This window comes from Salvelinus alpinus, chromosome 19, assembly GCF_045679555.1.
Source record: "Salvelinus alpinus chromosome 19, SLU_Salpinus.1, whole genome shotgun sequence".
NCBI classification, from domain to species: Eukaryota; Metazoa; Chordata; class Actinopteri; order Salmoniformes; family Salmonidae; genus Salvelinus; species Salvelinus alpinus.
In genome coordinates this window covers 37,543,097-37,556,444 of record NC_092104.1, presented here as the reverse complement: position 1 = coordinate 37,556,444, position 13,348 = coordinate 37,543,097, and the positions used below count along the sequence as shown (strand labels likewise).

At 43.7% G+C, this 13,348-nt stretch overlaps 1 protein-coding gene across 1 annotated transcript in view; it reads left to right on the top strand.

Annotated features, from left to right (window-relative positions):
- The window catches only part of LOC139545492 (transmembrane protein 132D-like), a 76,160-nt gene that overhangs the window by 12,576 nt on the left and 50,236 nt on the right, over window positions 1-13,348 (top strand). The window lies entirely within an intron of this gene.

Genomic DNA, 13,348 nt, shown 5'->3' with positions numbered 1-13,348 from the left:
ACTTTACTTTTTATTATGTCAAGTCACGTATTTTAAAACAATAAGTTATCTTAAAAATGCATAATTCCAAATGCAAATGCAACTATTTCCCTATGACATATAGGAAACAACTATAGTGAAGTGCTTATCAGACCAATAACTGTCCTGTAGCACACTGTGGTTATAATTGGTTAATAACAACTAACCCTATTTTCTGATGTATTACATAGTAGCCCAACTTATCTTCTAAATTTAGCCACACGTTCCCAAACTGTCCATTAGAAATAAGGGAATATTGGAGGAAATTAGATTTGATGTGGATTAAAGCATTTCTCAGAAAATATCATAGATGTTAGCAGTCTTACTGGGAATTGAGGCAGATTATTCATGTTAAATTGAAAAATACATGTCTTTGCTAGTGGAGAGTAATGATATTCAGAGCTATTTCAACTTCCCATGCAGTCATCAAGCGACTATTGCTTTTGCATTAACCTACTATATTCCAGTATTTTCATAATTCAGTTAATCATAACTAAGGTGAGTTTTCCTCTCTCTGCGCTTTTTCTAGGCCCAATGGCTGTTTCCTCGTCTCCTCACTCACTCAGGCTTTTTTCAGGTTCGAGCTCATTTAACTTCTGTAATGTCGGACCAGGTCTGGGCTCGGGGTTCAGTTCACCGGGCTTGTGTCTGACCGGGATCAAATGTTAAGTTCTGATGAGAACTGAGAACGGCAGTGTGAATTATGCGTGTGCTTTGAATTCATGGTGACTTTGTGTGATGTAAATACGTTAGGCCAACGGCTTCCATGAGACAACCTGTTTGGATAAAGTGCTTGTTACGGTAGTCCTCCTCCTCTTCGAGTAGTGATTGAACCAAGGCGCAGCTTTGTGAAATGACATGATTTAATAAAGACACGACCAAACAACCAAGACAGAAAACGAACTAGACTTGAATTAACTAACAAAATAACAAAACGAATGTGTAGACAAACCTAGACATACGAACTTACAATAAAACACGAAGAACGCACGAACAGGGAAAAATAGACTACACAAAAATGACGATGTACAAACATACCGAACAGTCCCGTATGGTGCGACAAACACTGAAACAGGAGACAACCACCCACAACAAACACTGTGAAACAACCTACCTAAATATGACTCTCAATTAGAGGAACGCCAAACACCTGCCTCTAATTGAGAGCCATACCAGGCAACCCTTAAACCAACATAGAAACAGACAACATGGAATGCCCACCCAAACTCACGTCCTGACCAACTAACACATACAACAAACTAACAGAAATAGGTCAGGAACGTGACAGTGCTATTTTATTTTTGGCAAATTTTCTGCCGCACATGTGTATTTTGTGGAATTGCATTAGTGCGACATTGGGGGGAAATGTTGTAATTTTCCGGTAATATTACACCAACGGTAATATTTTCTATATACAAATGTATATACAGTACCGGTCAAAAGTTTGGACACACCTACTCATTCTGGGATTTTTCTTAATTTTTACTATTTTCTACATTGTAGAATAATAGTGAAGACATCAAAACTATGAAACAACACATATGGAATCATGTAGTAACCAAGAAAGTGTTAAACAAATCAAAATATATTTTATATTTGAGATTCTTCAAAGTAGCCACTCTTTCCCTTGATGACAGCTTTGCACACACTTGGCATTCTCTTAACCAGCTTCATGAGGTAGTCACCTGGAATGCATTTCAATTAACAGATGTGTTAATTAAAAGTGTTAGTTAAAAGTTAATTTGTGGAATTTCTTTCCTCCTTAATGCATTTTTAGCCATTCAGTAAGGGTGGTATACAGAAGCTAGCCCTATTTGGTAAAAGACCAAGTCCATATGTGAAAATTTGAAATTGTGTTTTTTTTTACATTGGATAAAAGCAGAGACACAGAGCGACAAAATGGTATATCATACACTGCATTTGAGGAACATTGGGAAAGTAATTCTTCTTTGAAAGTTGATAAACTTGTAACTTCACTTTTGAGAAAATGGCCTTTGAATGTTTTAGTACAGTACCTACTGAAGAGCTCTTCTTTGTCTACACCCATTCAGCATCGTTCACACCCTCTTAAGCTTTAGTCCCACCCATCTCTTCAAGGGTTGATCTGAGCGTTCTGTCCTAACAACAACAGCCAAGCACTCAAGCTAACTGGCTAACGTGAGAGAACAGTTCACTGACCATTTTACTCGCCCAGGCAGAGCTGGTTAGGTTGTTTATATGTTATCCAGAGTGTTGATAACTGCAACTGTGCTGCTGGCAACAATTTAAGCTTTTTTGGCAATGTTTACCGACACCGGCCATATTCAACAGGTGTTGAGCGTTCGTAAATTTGCCATTTATTCTGCACTCTGGCACACTCAGACGAGTGCTCTGAAATCGGAGTAATCAAATCAAATTTTACAGTGAAATGCTTACTTACGAGCCCCTAACCAACAATGCAGTAAAAAAAAAAAATACAGATAAGAATAAGAAATAAAAAGTAACAAGTAATTAAAGAGCAGCAGTAAAATAACAATAGCAAGACTATATACAGGGGGGTAGCGGTACAGAGTCAATGTGTGGGGGCACCGGTTAGATAATATGCACATGTAGGTACAGTTATTAAAGTGACTATGCATAGATGATAACAACAGAGAGTAGCAGCGGCGTAAAAGGGGGGAGCGATGCAAATAGTCTGGGTAGCCATTTGATTAGGTGTTCAAGAGTCTTATGACTTGGGGGAAGAAGCTGTTTAGAAACCTCTTCGACTTAAACTTGGCACTCCGGTACCGCTTGCCGTGCGGTAGCAGAGAGCACAGTCTATGACTAGGGTGGATGGAAATTTGACCATTTTTAGGGCCTTCCTCTGACACCACCTGGTATAGAGGTCCTGGGTGGCAGGAAGCTTGGCCCCAGTGATGTACTGGGCCGTTCGTTCTCACTACCCTCTGTAGTGCCTTGCGGTCGGAGGCCGAGCAGTTGCCATACCAGGCAGTGATACAACCAGCCAAGATGCTCTCGATGGTGCAGCTGTAGAACCTTTTAAGGATCTAAGGACCCATGCCAAATCTTTTCAGTCTCCTAAGGGGAATAGGTTTTGTCGTGCCCTCTTCACAACTGTCTTGATGTGCTTGGACCATGTTAGTTTGTTGGTGATGTGGCCACGAGTAACTTGAAGCTCTCAACCTGCTCCACTGCAGCCCCGTCGATGAGAATGGGGCATGCTCGGTCCTCCTTTTCCTGTAGTCCACAATCATCTCCTTTGTCTTGATCATGTTGAGGGAGAGGTTGTTGTCCTTGCACCACACGGTCAGGTCTCTGACCTCCCTATAGGCTCTCTCATCATTGTCGGTGATCAGGCCTACCACTGTTGTGTCATCAGCAAACTTAATGATGGTGTTGGAGTTGTGCCTGGTCTTGCAGTCATGAGTAAACAGGGAGTACAGGAGGGGACTGAGCACGCACCTCTGAGGGGCCCACGTGTTGAGGATCAGCGTGGCGGATGTGTTGTTACCTACCCTTACCACCTGAGGGCGGCCGTCAGGAAGTCCAGGATCCAGTTGCAGAGGGAGGTGTTTAGTCCCAGGGTCCTTAGCTTAGTAATGAGCTTTAAGGGCACTATGGTGTTGAACGCTGAGCTGTAGTCAATGAATAGCATTCTCACATAGGTGTTCATTTTGCCCAGGTGGGAAAGGGCAGTGTGGAGTGCAATAGAGATTGCATAATCTGTGGATCTGTTTGTGCGGTATGCAAATTGGAGTGGGTCTAGGGTTTCTGGGATAATGCCGTTAATGTGAGCCATGACCAGCCTTTCAAAGCATTTCATGGCTACAGACGTGAGTGCTACAGGTCGGTAGTCATTTAGGCAGGTTACATTAGTTTTCTAGGGCACAGGGATTATGGTGGTCTGCTTGAAACATGTTGATATTACAGACTCAGACAGGGAGAGGTTGAAAATGTCAGTGAAGACACTTGCCAGTCGGTCAGTGCATGCTCGGAGTACACGTCCTGGTAATCTGTCTGGCCCAGCAGCCTTGTGAATGTTGACCTGTTTAAAGGTCTTACTCACATCGGCTGAGGAGAGCGTGATCACACAGTCGTCCAGAGCAGCTGGCGCTGTCATGCATGTTTCAGTGTTATTTGCCTCGAAGCGAGCATAAAAGTAGTTTAGCTCGTCTTGTACGCTCGTGTCACTGGGCAGCTCTCGGCTTTGTGAACCACGGTACACACACACCCGGTATGCACTGGAAACATACAATAGAGTTCCAATTTGAGGCTTCATCTGACCACTTTTTTATTGACCGAATCACTGGTGCTTCCTGCTTTAAATTTAGCTTGTAAGCAGGAATCAGGATAGAATTATGGTCAGACTTGCCAAATGGAGGGTGAGAGCGAGCTTTATACGCATCTCTGTGTGTGGAGTAAAGGTGGTCTAGAGTTTTTTTCCCTCTTGTTGCACATTTAACATGCTGATAGAAATTCGGTAAATCTGATTTCAGTTTCCCTGCATTAAAGACACCGGCCGCTAGGAGCGCTGCTTTACGATGAGCGTTTTCCTGTTTGCTTATGGCGTAATACAGCTCATTGAGTGTGGTTTTAGTGCCTACCTCGCTCTGTGGTGGTATGTAGACAGCTACAAAAAATACAGATGAAAACTCTCTTGGTAGATAATGTGGTCTACAGCTTATCATGAGACACTCTTCGTCAGGCGAGCAAAACTTTGAGACTTCCTTAGGTATTGTGCACCAGCTGTTGTTTACATAAATGCATAGGCCACAGCCCTGTGTCTTACCAGAGGCTGCTGTTCTGTCTTGCAGATAGAGTGTATAACCCGCCAGCTGTACCGTATGTTCTTAATGTCGTCGGCTTTGCTTCCCTTTGTAGTAGAGATCGACCGATTTATGATTTTTCAACGCCGATACCGATTATTGGAGGACCAAAAAAAGCCGATATCGATTAATCGGACGATTTTTATATTCATATTTGTAATAATGACAATTACAACAATACTGAATGAACAATGAACACTTTTATTTTAACTTAATATAATACATCAATAAAATCTATTTAGTATGTTCAATTTGGTTTAAATGATGCAAAAACAAAGTGTTGGAAAAGAAAGTAAAAGTGCAATATGTGCCATGTAAAAAGCTAACGTTTAAGTTCCTTGCTCAGAACATGAGAACATATGAAAGCTGGTGGTTCCTTTTAACACGAGTCTTCAATATTCCCAGGTAAGAAGTTTTAGGTTGTAGTTATTATGGAACTATTTCTCTCTATACCATTTGTATTTTATGTACCTTTGACTGACTATTGGATGTTCTTATAGGTACTTTAGTATTGCCAGCCTAATCTCGGGAGTTGATAGGCTTGAAGTCATAAACAGCACAATGCTTGAAGCATTGCGAAGAGCTGCTGGCAAACGCAGGAAAGTGCTCTTTGAATGAATGCTTACGAGCCTGCTGCTGCCTACCACCGCTCAGTCAGGCTGCTCTATCAAATCATAGACTTAATTATAATATAATAACACACTGAAATACGAGCCTTAGGTCATTAATATGGTCAAATCCGGAAACTATCATTTCGAAAACAAAACATTTATTCTTTCACTGAAATACGGAACCGTTCCGTATTTTATCTAACGGTGGCATCCATAAGTCTAAATATTGCTGTTACATTGCACAACCTTAAATGTTATGTCATAATTATGTACAATTCTGGCAAATTAGTTCGCATCGAGCCAGGCTGCCCAAACTGTTGCATACACCCTGACTCTGCGTGCAATGAACGCAAGAGAAGTGACACAATATTGCCTGCTAACATTAATTTATTTTAACTAAATATACAGGTTTAAAAAAATATATACTTCTGTGTATTGATTTTAAGAAAGGCATTGATGTTTATGGTTAGGTACATTCGTGCCATGACTGTGCTTTTTTCCGCAAATGCGTTTTTGTTAAATCATCCCCCGTTTGGCGATGTTGGCTGTCTTTGTTAGGATGAAATGGTCTTCACACAGTTCCCAACGAGCCAGGTGGCCCAAACTGCTGCATATACCCTGACTCTGTTGCACAGAACACAAGAGAAGTGACACAATTTCCCTTGGTAATAGAAATTCATGTTAGCAGGCAATATTAACTAAATATGCAGGTTTAAAAATATATACTTGTGTATTGATTTTAAGAAAGGCGTTGATGTTTATGGTTAGGTACACATTGGTGCAACGACATTGCTTTTTTCACGAATGCGCTTGTTAAATCACCCATTTGGCGAAGTAGGCTGTGATTCAATGATAAATTAACAGGCACCGCATCGATTATTTGCAACGCAGGACAAGCTAGATAAACTAGTAATATCATCAACAATGTGTAGTTAACTAGTGATTATGTTAAGATTGATTGTTTTTTATAAGATACGTTTAATGCTAACTAGCACCTTACCTTGGCTCCTTGCTGCACTCGCATAACAGGTAGTCAGCCTGCCACGCAGTCTCCTCTTGGAGTGCAATGTAATCAGCCATAATCGGTGTCCAAAAATGCCGATTACCGATTGTTATGAAAACTTGAAATCGGCCCTAATTAATCGCCCATTCTGATTAATCGGTCGACCTCTACTTTGTAGTCTGTAATGGTTTGCAAGCCCTGCCATATCCGATGAGCGTCAGAGCCGGTGTAGTACGATTCGATCTTAGTCCTGTATTGATGCTTTGCCTGTTTGATGGTTCGTCGGAGGGCATAGCGGGATTTCTTATAAGCTTCCAGGTTAGAGTCCCGCTCCTTGAAAGTGGCATCTCTAGCCTTTAGCTCAGTGCGTATGTTGCCTTATTCCAGTCTGTGCTAGCAAAACAGCCCTGTAACACACACACACACACACACACACACACACACACACACACACACACACACACACACACACACACACACACACACACACACACACACACACACACACACACACACACACAAAAGTGAACCACGGTACACACACACCCGGTATGCACTGGAAACATACAATAGAGTTCCAATTTGAGGCTTCATCTGACCACTTTTTTATTGACCGAATCACTGGTGCTTCCTGCTTTAAATTTAGCTTGTAAGCAGGAATCAGGATAGAATTATGGTCAGACTTGCCAAATGGAGGGTGAGAGCGAGCTTTATACGCATCTCTGTGTGTGGGGTAAAGGTGGTCTAGAGTTTTTTCCCTCTTGTTGCACATTTAACATGCTGATAGAAATTCGGTAAATCTGATTTCAGTTTCCCTGCATTAAAGACACCGGCCGCTAGGAGCGCTGCTTTAGGATGAGCGTTTTCCTGTTTGCTTATGGCGTAATACAGCTCATTGAGTGTGGTTTTAGTGCCTACCTCGCTCTGTGGTGGTATGTAGACAGCTACAAAAAATACAGATGAAAACTCTCTTGGTAGATAATGTGGTCTACAGCTTATCATGAGACACTCTTCGTCAGGCGAGCAAAACTTTGAGACTTCCTTAGGTATTGTGCACCAGCTGTTGTTTACATAAATGCATAGGCCACAGCCCTGTGTCTTACCAGAGGCTGCTGTTCTGTCTTGCAGATAGAGTGTATAACCCGCCAGCTGTACCGTATGTTCTTAATGTCGTCGTTCAGCCACGACTCAGTGAAATATAACATATTACAGTTTTTAATGTCCCGTTGGTAGGATATACGTGCTTTCAGTTTGTCCAATTTATTTTCCAGCGATTCAACGTTAGCTAGCAGAACAGAGGGTAAGGGCAGATTAGCCACTCGTCGCCTGATCCTTGCAAGGCACCCTGATCTTTTGCCTCAAAATTTCCGTTTCCTTCTCCAGCGAATCACGGGGATCGGGCCTGGTCGGGTGTCTGCAGTATATCCCTCGCGTTTGACTCATTGAAGAAGAACTCCTCATCCAATTTGAGGTGAATAATCCCAGTTCTGATGTCCAGAAGCTCTTTTCGGTCATAAGAGACGGTAGCAGCAACATTATGTACAAAACAAGTTATGAACAACGCAAAAAAAACTAAAAAGTAGCATGGTTGGTTGAGAGCCAATAAGACGGCAGCCCGTCTTAAGGTTATGGTTAAGGTTATGAGTTAGGTTCAAGGGTTAATGTTAGGGTTAAGTAAGGGTTAGCTAACATGCTAAGTAGGTGCAAAGTAGCAAGTAGTTGCAAAGTTCCTGAAATGCTAAAGTTGTCTGTGATGAGATTTGAACACACAACCTTTGGGTAACAGACGTTCATGTTATATACCTATCCATTCACCCCAACCACCCTCCTTTCATTTTTGCCTTAAGTAACCTTCTATCTTATGTAACAATACCAAACGTAACATATCATACTAATTTGAGTGTCCTAGATTTATGTTTACTATTTTATGTCTAGTCTATTAGACCAGTCTATTATACCAGATCTGACTTATTTGTTTGTGTTCAAAATCTATTTTTGACCAATCCACAAACCAAACCAAAGATAGATAAACTAAGATATCCAATCATATCAAACCAGAAAACATCCTCTTGGAAGGAGGTCACATCAATGTGTGATGACCTTAGGGGGTTGGCTGGGTAGGACAATTGCATACAGTGTCATCAGAGTTCACTCTGAACAACTACAAGTAAGCACAGAGTTCATATATCCATATAGATAGCGTCAGAGTTCTATTCAGAGGACAAGTTTTAGATAAATACCAAACGTGGCGGCAATAGTGTTATTCTATCACACATTTAATAGTCAGTCCTCTGCATACTGTAGAGAGATAGATACATGTTGACCCCTTGATGGGGGAAGGGCTGACTGGTTCTTGGGTATTGTCTTGGGCCATTTGTCATGCTGCCGGAGGTGACACATCAAGAGCACGTCAATTAGGGCTGAGCCAACAGGAGTATAGGGATGGTAAAGGGTGTGTGTGTGTGTGTGTGTGTGTGTGTGTGTGTGTGTGTGTGTGTGTGTGTGTGTCTCAGTCACCAGAACTCAACTTAATTGAACACTTATGGGAGATTCTAGAGCGGCGCCTGAGACCGCTTTTTCCACCTCCATCAACAAAACACCAAATTATGGAATTTCTTGTGTAAGAATAGTGTCACATTCCTCCAACAGAGTTCCAGACACTTTTAGAATCTATGCCAAGGAGCATTGAAGCTGTTCTTGCAGCTCGTCATGGCCCAATGCCCTATTAAGAAACTTTATGTTGGTGTTTCCTTTGCCTTCAACATAGACAGGTGGAGATTTATGTTGTCTTGCTTAGAGATAATACTTGTTCTACTGCTACTATATTTCCTCCAAACTACTGTATGTGGTGAATGATGGTCCTGTCTGTGGTTCCAGAATCCATTTTCTCTATATGCCACAATTATTTATTTGGCTTGCATGTATTCTGTTATCCATTTGATGGTATCAGGAAGAAATGTATATCAAATTGCCTATCGTTTTTATGACATACTGTACATCTCTTACCTATAGATCTTATTCCCCCTGAAGTTGAAAGGTAAACTCTGCAAACACAGGTGCCACAGTCACAAGGGCTGTGTCTATTCTGTAGGTGGGATTCAATAGGCTAAAAAGGGGATGACCCAAAAAGCAGGACAACCGGAATGCATTATTCAGCATATCCTTTGTTCAGCCATTCGTATACCCAAATGGGAATGGTACCTGGAGGAGACCAATATTAAGTCAGTCAGTGGTGAGCGTTGCATGGATGCACCTCACCTCCTTTTTTGAGAATATCAAATGAAGTGGCGATGGAAGGTCTAGCTGAAGGAGCTGGTCTCTCCCTCAACCTCAATAGGTCCATCTGCGCTTAGAGTGCTGCTATTCCCAGAGCACACTGGCAGGCACATGCACTGTTCTGATTTAATGCTTTAGCTGGGATTTCTCACCGTCAACAGGCCATACAGTCGCTTCTCATCCCATAGTGTTTGCTGTGTGTCTTAGTAATGTAAATGTTTTCATGTTTTCAAGGTATTTCGATAAAGTACTAGAATATGTAGCAACTTATTTGAATGAGATTGATTTAAATCAAGTTGGCAGCAGTCTCTCTCTTCCTGTTCCACTCCCCTGTGTTGGAATCTATGTTTACTTAAGCAGTGGGGCTGAAAATAAGCCTTTTCCCTTGGCTCTCTTCATCTGTCACCCCAGTGCCCATGTATCTTAATCACTGTTGCTTTAAATCCATTTGAAATTGCCTCTCACTCACAGTCTCCTCAGTCGCTCTGCCTCATGGGGTCAATGGCCACATAATAACAACAAGGAGAGCAAAGGAAGAGGTTTGATGGCAGGATCTCCTCTCCTCAAGAAGTCTTATTACCTTGCCTCTCATAAACAGAGGAGTACATCTGTGTGTATGTTCAGTATCTGTGTACTGTTCACCTCCCTGCCCACACACACAGCCGGTGTTCTAGCCCTGCTCTTCACCACCATGCGGCCAGTTAATTAAGGGGTCCTGTGTGTCTCTTCTGGTCTGGGCCTCAGCAGCTGTCTGGCTGTTTTATCACTGTTCAAGTGTACCATTAAGTCAGGCTTAACACTTAGTCGTCAACATAATGAGCCCAGTGGTGGTGATCGCTAGTGACCAGAGATCCAGTCAGAGTGTGATAACATGGTCAAACCACACCTGATAGTTTCATTAGCTTTCCATTAGATTGTTTTTGCAGGTTTCATTCTCTATTACAGATGTATTACTGCTCATATTGACAATGTAGTGCCATCACTTCCGTATGCTGCATGGTAAATTACATGAGGGGGAATCAGATTGCTGTAGAAAATGTGTTTAGTCTGTGCACCATTAGCTGGCTAGTGTACAGATTGAGTTAGCAAAACCCCAGATCACAGCCTCAGTTTTTAGGCAACGATTAAATTATTAAATCGTGATGATATCTGATCAAACACCATTTGTAGTTAATTCAATTCTCTCTGATAACATTTGTTTTAATCACAGACAGTATCATGAATAAAACCAATAAGCTTTGCTATGCGCCGGATACTGTGTCAGTGGGCTACTGCCAAGAAGTCTGATCATTCATCCGTGTGACAAACACAACTTTTTCATCCCATTTGATGTGTTTTTAGTCCTGTCCTGCAAACAATGAGTTGTAAGGATGTCCCCGGAACGTCACCAAATGGTGACCTGAAGTCATCAGGACGTTATGTCATGGTCCCCTGGAGGTTTTGTCTAGTTCCCGGTTGTTCCCGGGGATGTCCCCAAGGACGTTTTTAGGACTTTCTTGGGATGTTGTGTCATGCTGCACTGGAGGTTTTTGTCTAATTCCGGTTTGTCACGGGGACGTCACCTGATGGTCGCAAAAAAAGGGACGATAACCCTAGTTTCATTACACATCATCCCTTTTTACTGTTGCTAAGTCCATCAAGGCACTGATAGGTGAACCACTGATCCAATCACAGCTCTTTGTGTTTTGGTAATGCTAGGGACATCCACACACACAAACAGTGCTTTCAACTTAAATAAAAAAGTCTGTGCTAGCAAAACAGTCCTGTAGTCAGTTGTACTTCCTGCTTTACTTTTTGCTTGTACGCCGGAATCAGTAGGATAGAATTATGGTCAGATTTGCCAAATGGAGGGCGAGGTAGAGCTTTGTATGCGTTTTTGTGTGTGGAGTAAAGGTGGTCTAGAGTTTTTTTTTTTCCTCTGGTTGTACATGCTGGTAGAAATTAGGTAAAACGTATTTAAGTTTGCCAGCATTAAAGTCCCCGGCCATCAGGGGTGCCGCGTCTGGATGAGCATTTCTTGTTTGCTTATGACCTTATACAGGTTGTTGAGTGCGGTAAATAGACTGCTACGAAAAATATAGATAAACTCTCTTGGTAGATAGTGTTGTCTACAGTTTATCATGAGGTACTCTACCTCAGGCGAGAAGTACCTCAAGAATTCCTTAATATTAGACATCGCGTACCAGCTGTTATTGACAAATAGACACACACCACCACCCCTCGTCTTACCGGACGTAGCTGTTCTGTCCTGCCGATGCATGGAAACATACAGTTGGCTGGGTTTATCTGTGTCATCGTTCAGCCACGACTCGGTGAAACATAAGATATTACAGTTTTTAATGTCTCGTTGGTAGGATAGTCCGTGACTCCTGGGAAGGGCAGCGTCTGTCTACCAGGAGATTTGTCACACAATCGGCATATTCAGGGGGAATGCGCACGGTGGAGACCTGTTCTGGACTTTCCACCGTAGTAGCACCAACAGAAACCCCTAAACACCTCCCCGAGCACTCCCGCGACCACCCCGTGAGAGCCCTCTGTGGCCAAGAAACAGTGGGGTCATGACAAACTAACCAGGGTAGGCCTAGCACCACGGGAAACGCAGGAGAGTCAATAAGGAAGAGACTAATTCTCTCCTTGTGCACCTCCTGCTTCACCATGCCCAGAGGAGCGGTGGCCTCCCTAATCAAACCTGACCCTAATGGTCGACTATCTAAGGCGTGAACGGGGAAGGGCACAGCCACGGGAAAAATGGGGATCCTTAAACTATGGGCGAACGATCTATCCATAAAGTTCCCAGCCGCGCCTGAATCGACTAGCGCCTTATGCTGGAAATGCGGGGAAAACTCAGAAAAAGTGACAGACAAACATATGAGCAACAGAGGGCTCTGGGTGCCCTGCCTGCTGCCTCGTTCCCCAGAGGAACCAACCCGGCACCGACCGGCATTGTAACCTCTGCGGCCACAGATGGTGCATGAGCTGGAACCCTCTCCAGTCTCCCTGTGCACCGCCCCTCCCAGCTCCATAGGTATCGGAGAGGGGGTGCGGGGGGGTGGAACCACCAGACCCCGATCTGAACGTCTGCGGGTAGCCAGCAGGTTGTCCAGCCGGATGGACAGGTCCACCAGCTGGTCAAACGTGAGGGTGGTGTCTCTGCAGGCCAACTCCCGACGGACGTCCTCACACAGACTGCAGAGTTAATGGTCGATCAGGGCACTGTCGTTCCATCCCGCGCCAGCAGCCAGGGTCCTATACTCCAGGGCGCTCCTCGTCTCCTGCCTCAGATGGAAGAGGCGCTCACCCGCCACTCTACCCTCGAGCGGGTGGTCGAAGACTGCCCGGAAACAGCGGGTGAACTCCTCAAACTGGTCCCATGCCGCATCTCCCTTTCTCCACACGGCGTTGGCCCACTCCAGGGCTTTCCCGGTGAGGCACAAGACGAGGGCGGACACCCTCTCACGGCCCGACGGAGCCGGGTGGATGGTGGCCAGGTATAGGTCCAGTTGTAAAAGGAACCCCTGGCAGTTCGCAGCCTTCCCGTCGTATTCCTGGGGCAGGGAGAGACGAATCCCACTGGGACCAGGAGGAAGAGGGGCGCTCAGGGGAGACCCCGGTTGTGCATGTGGAGGCGCTGG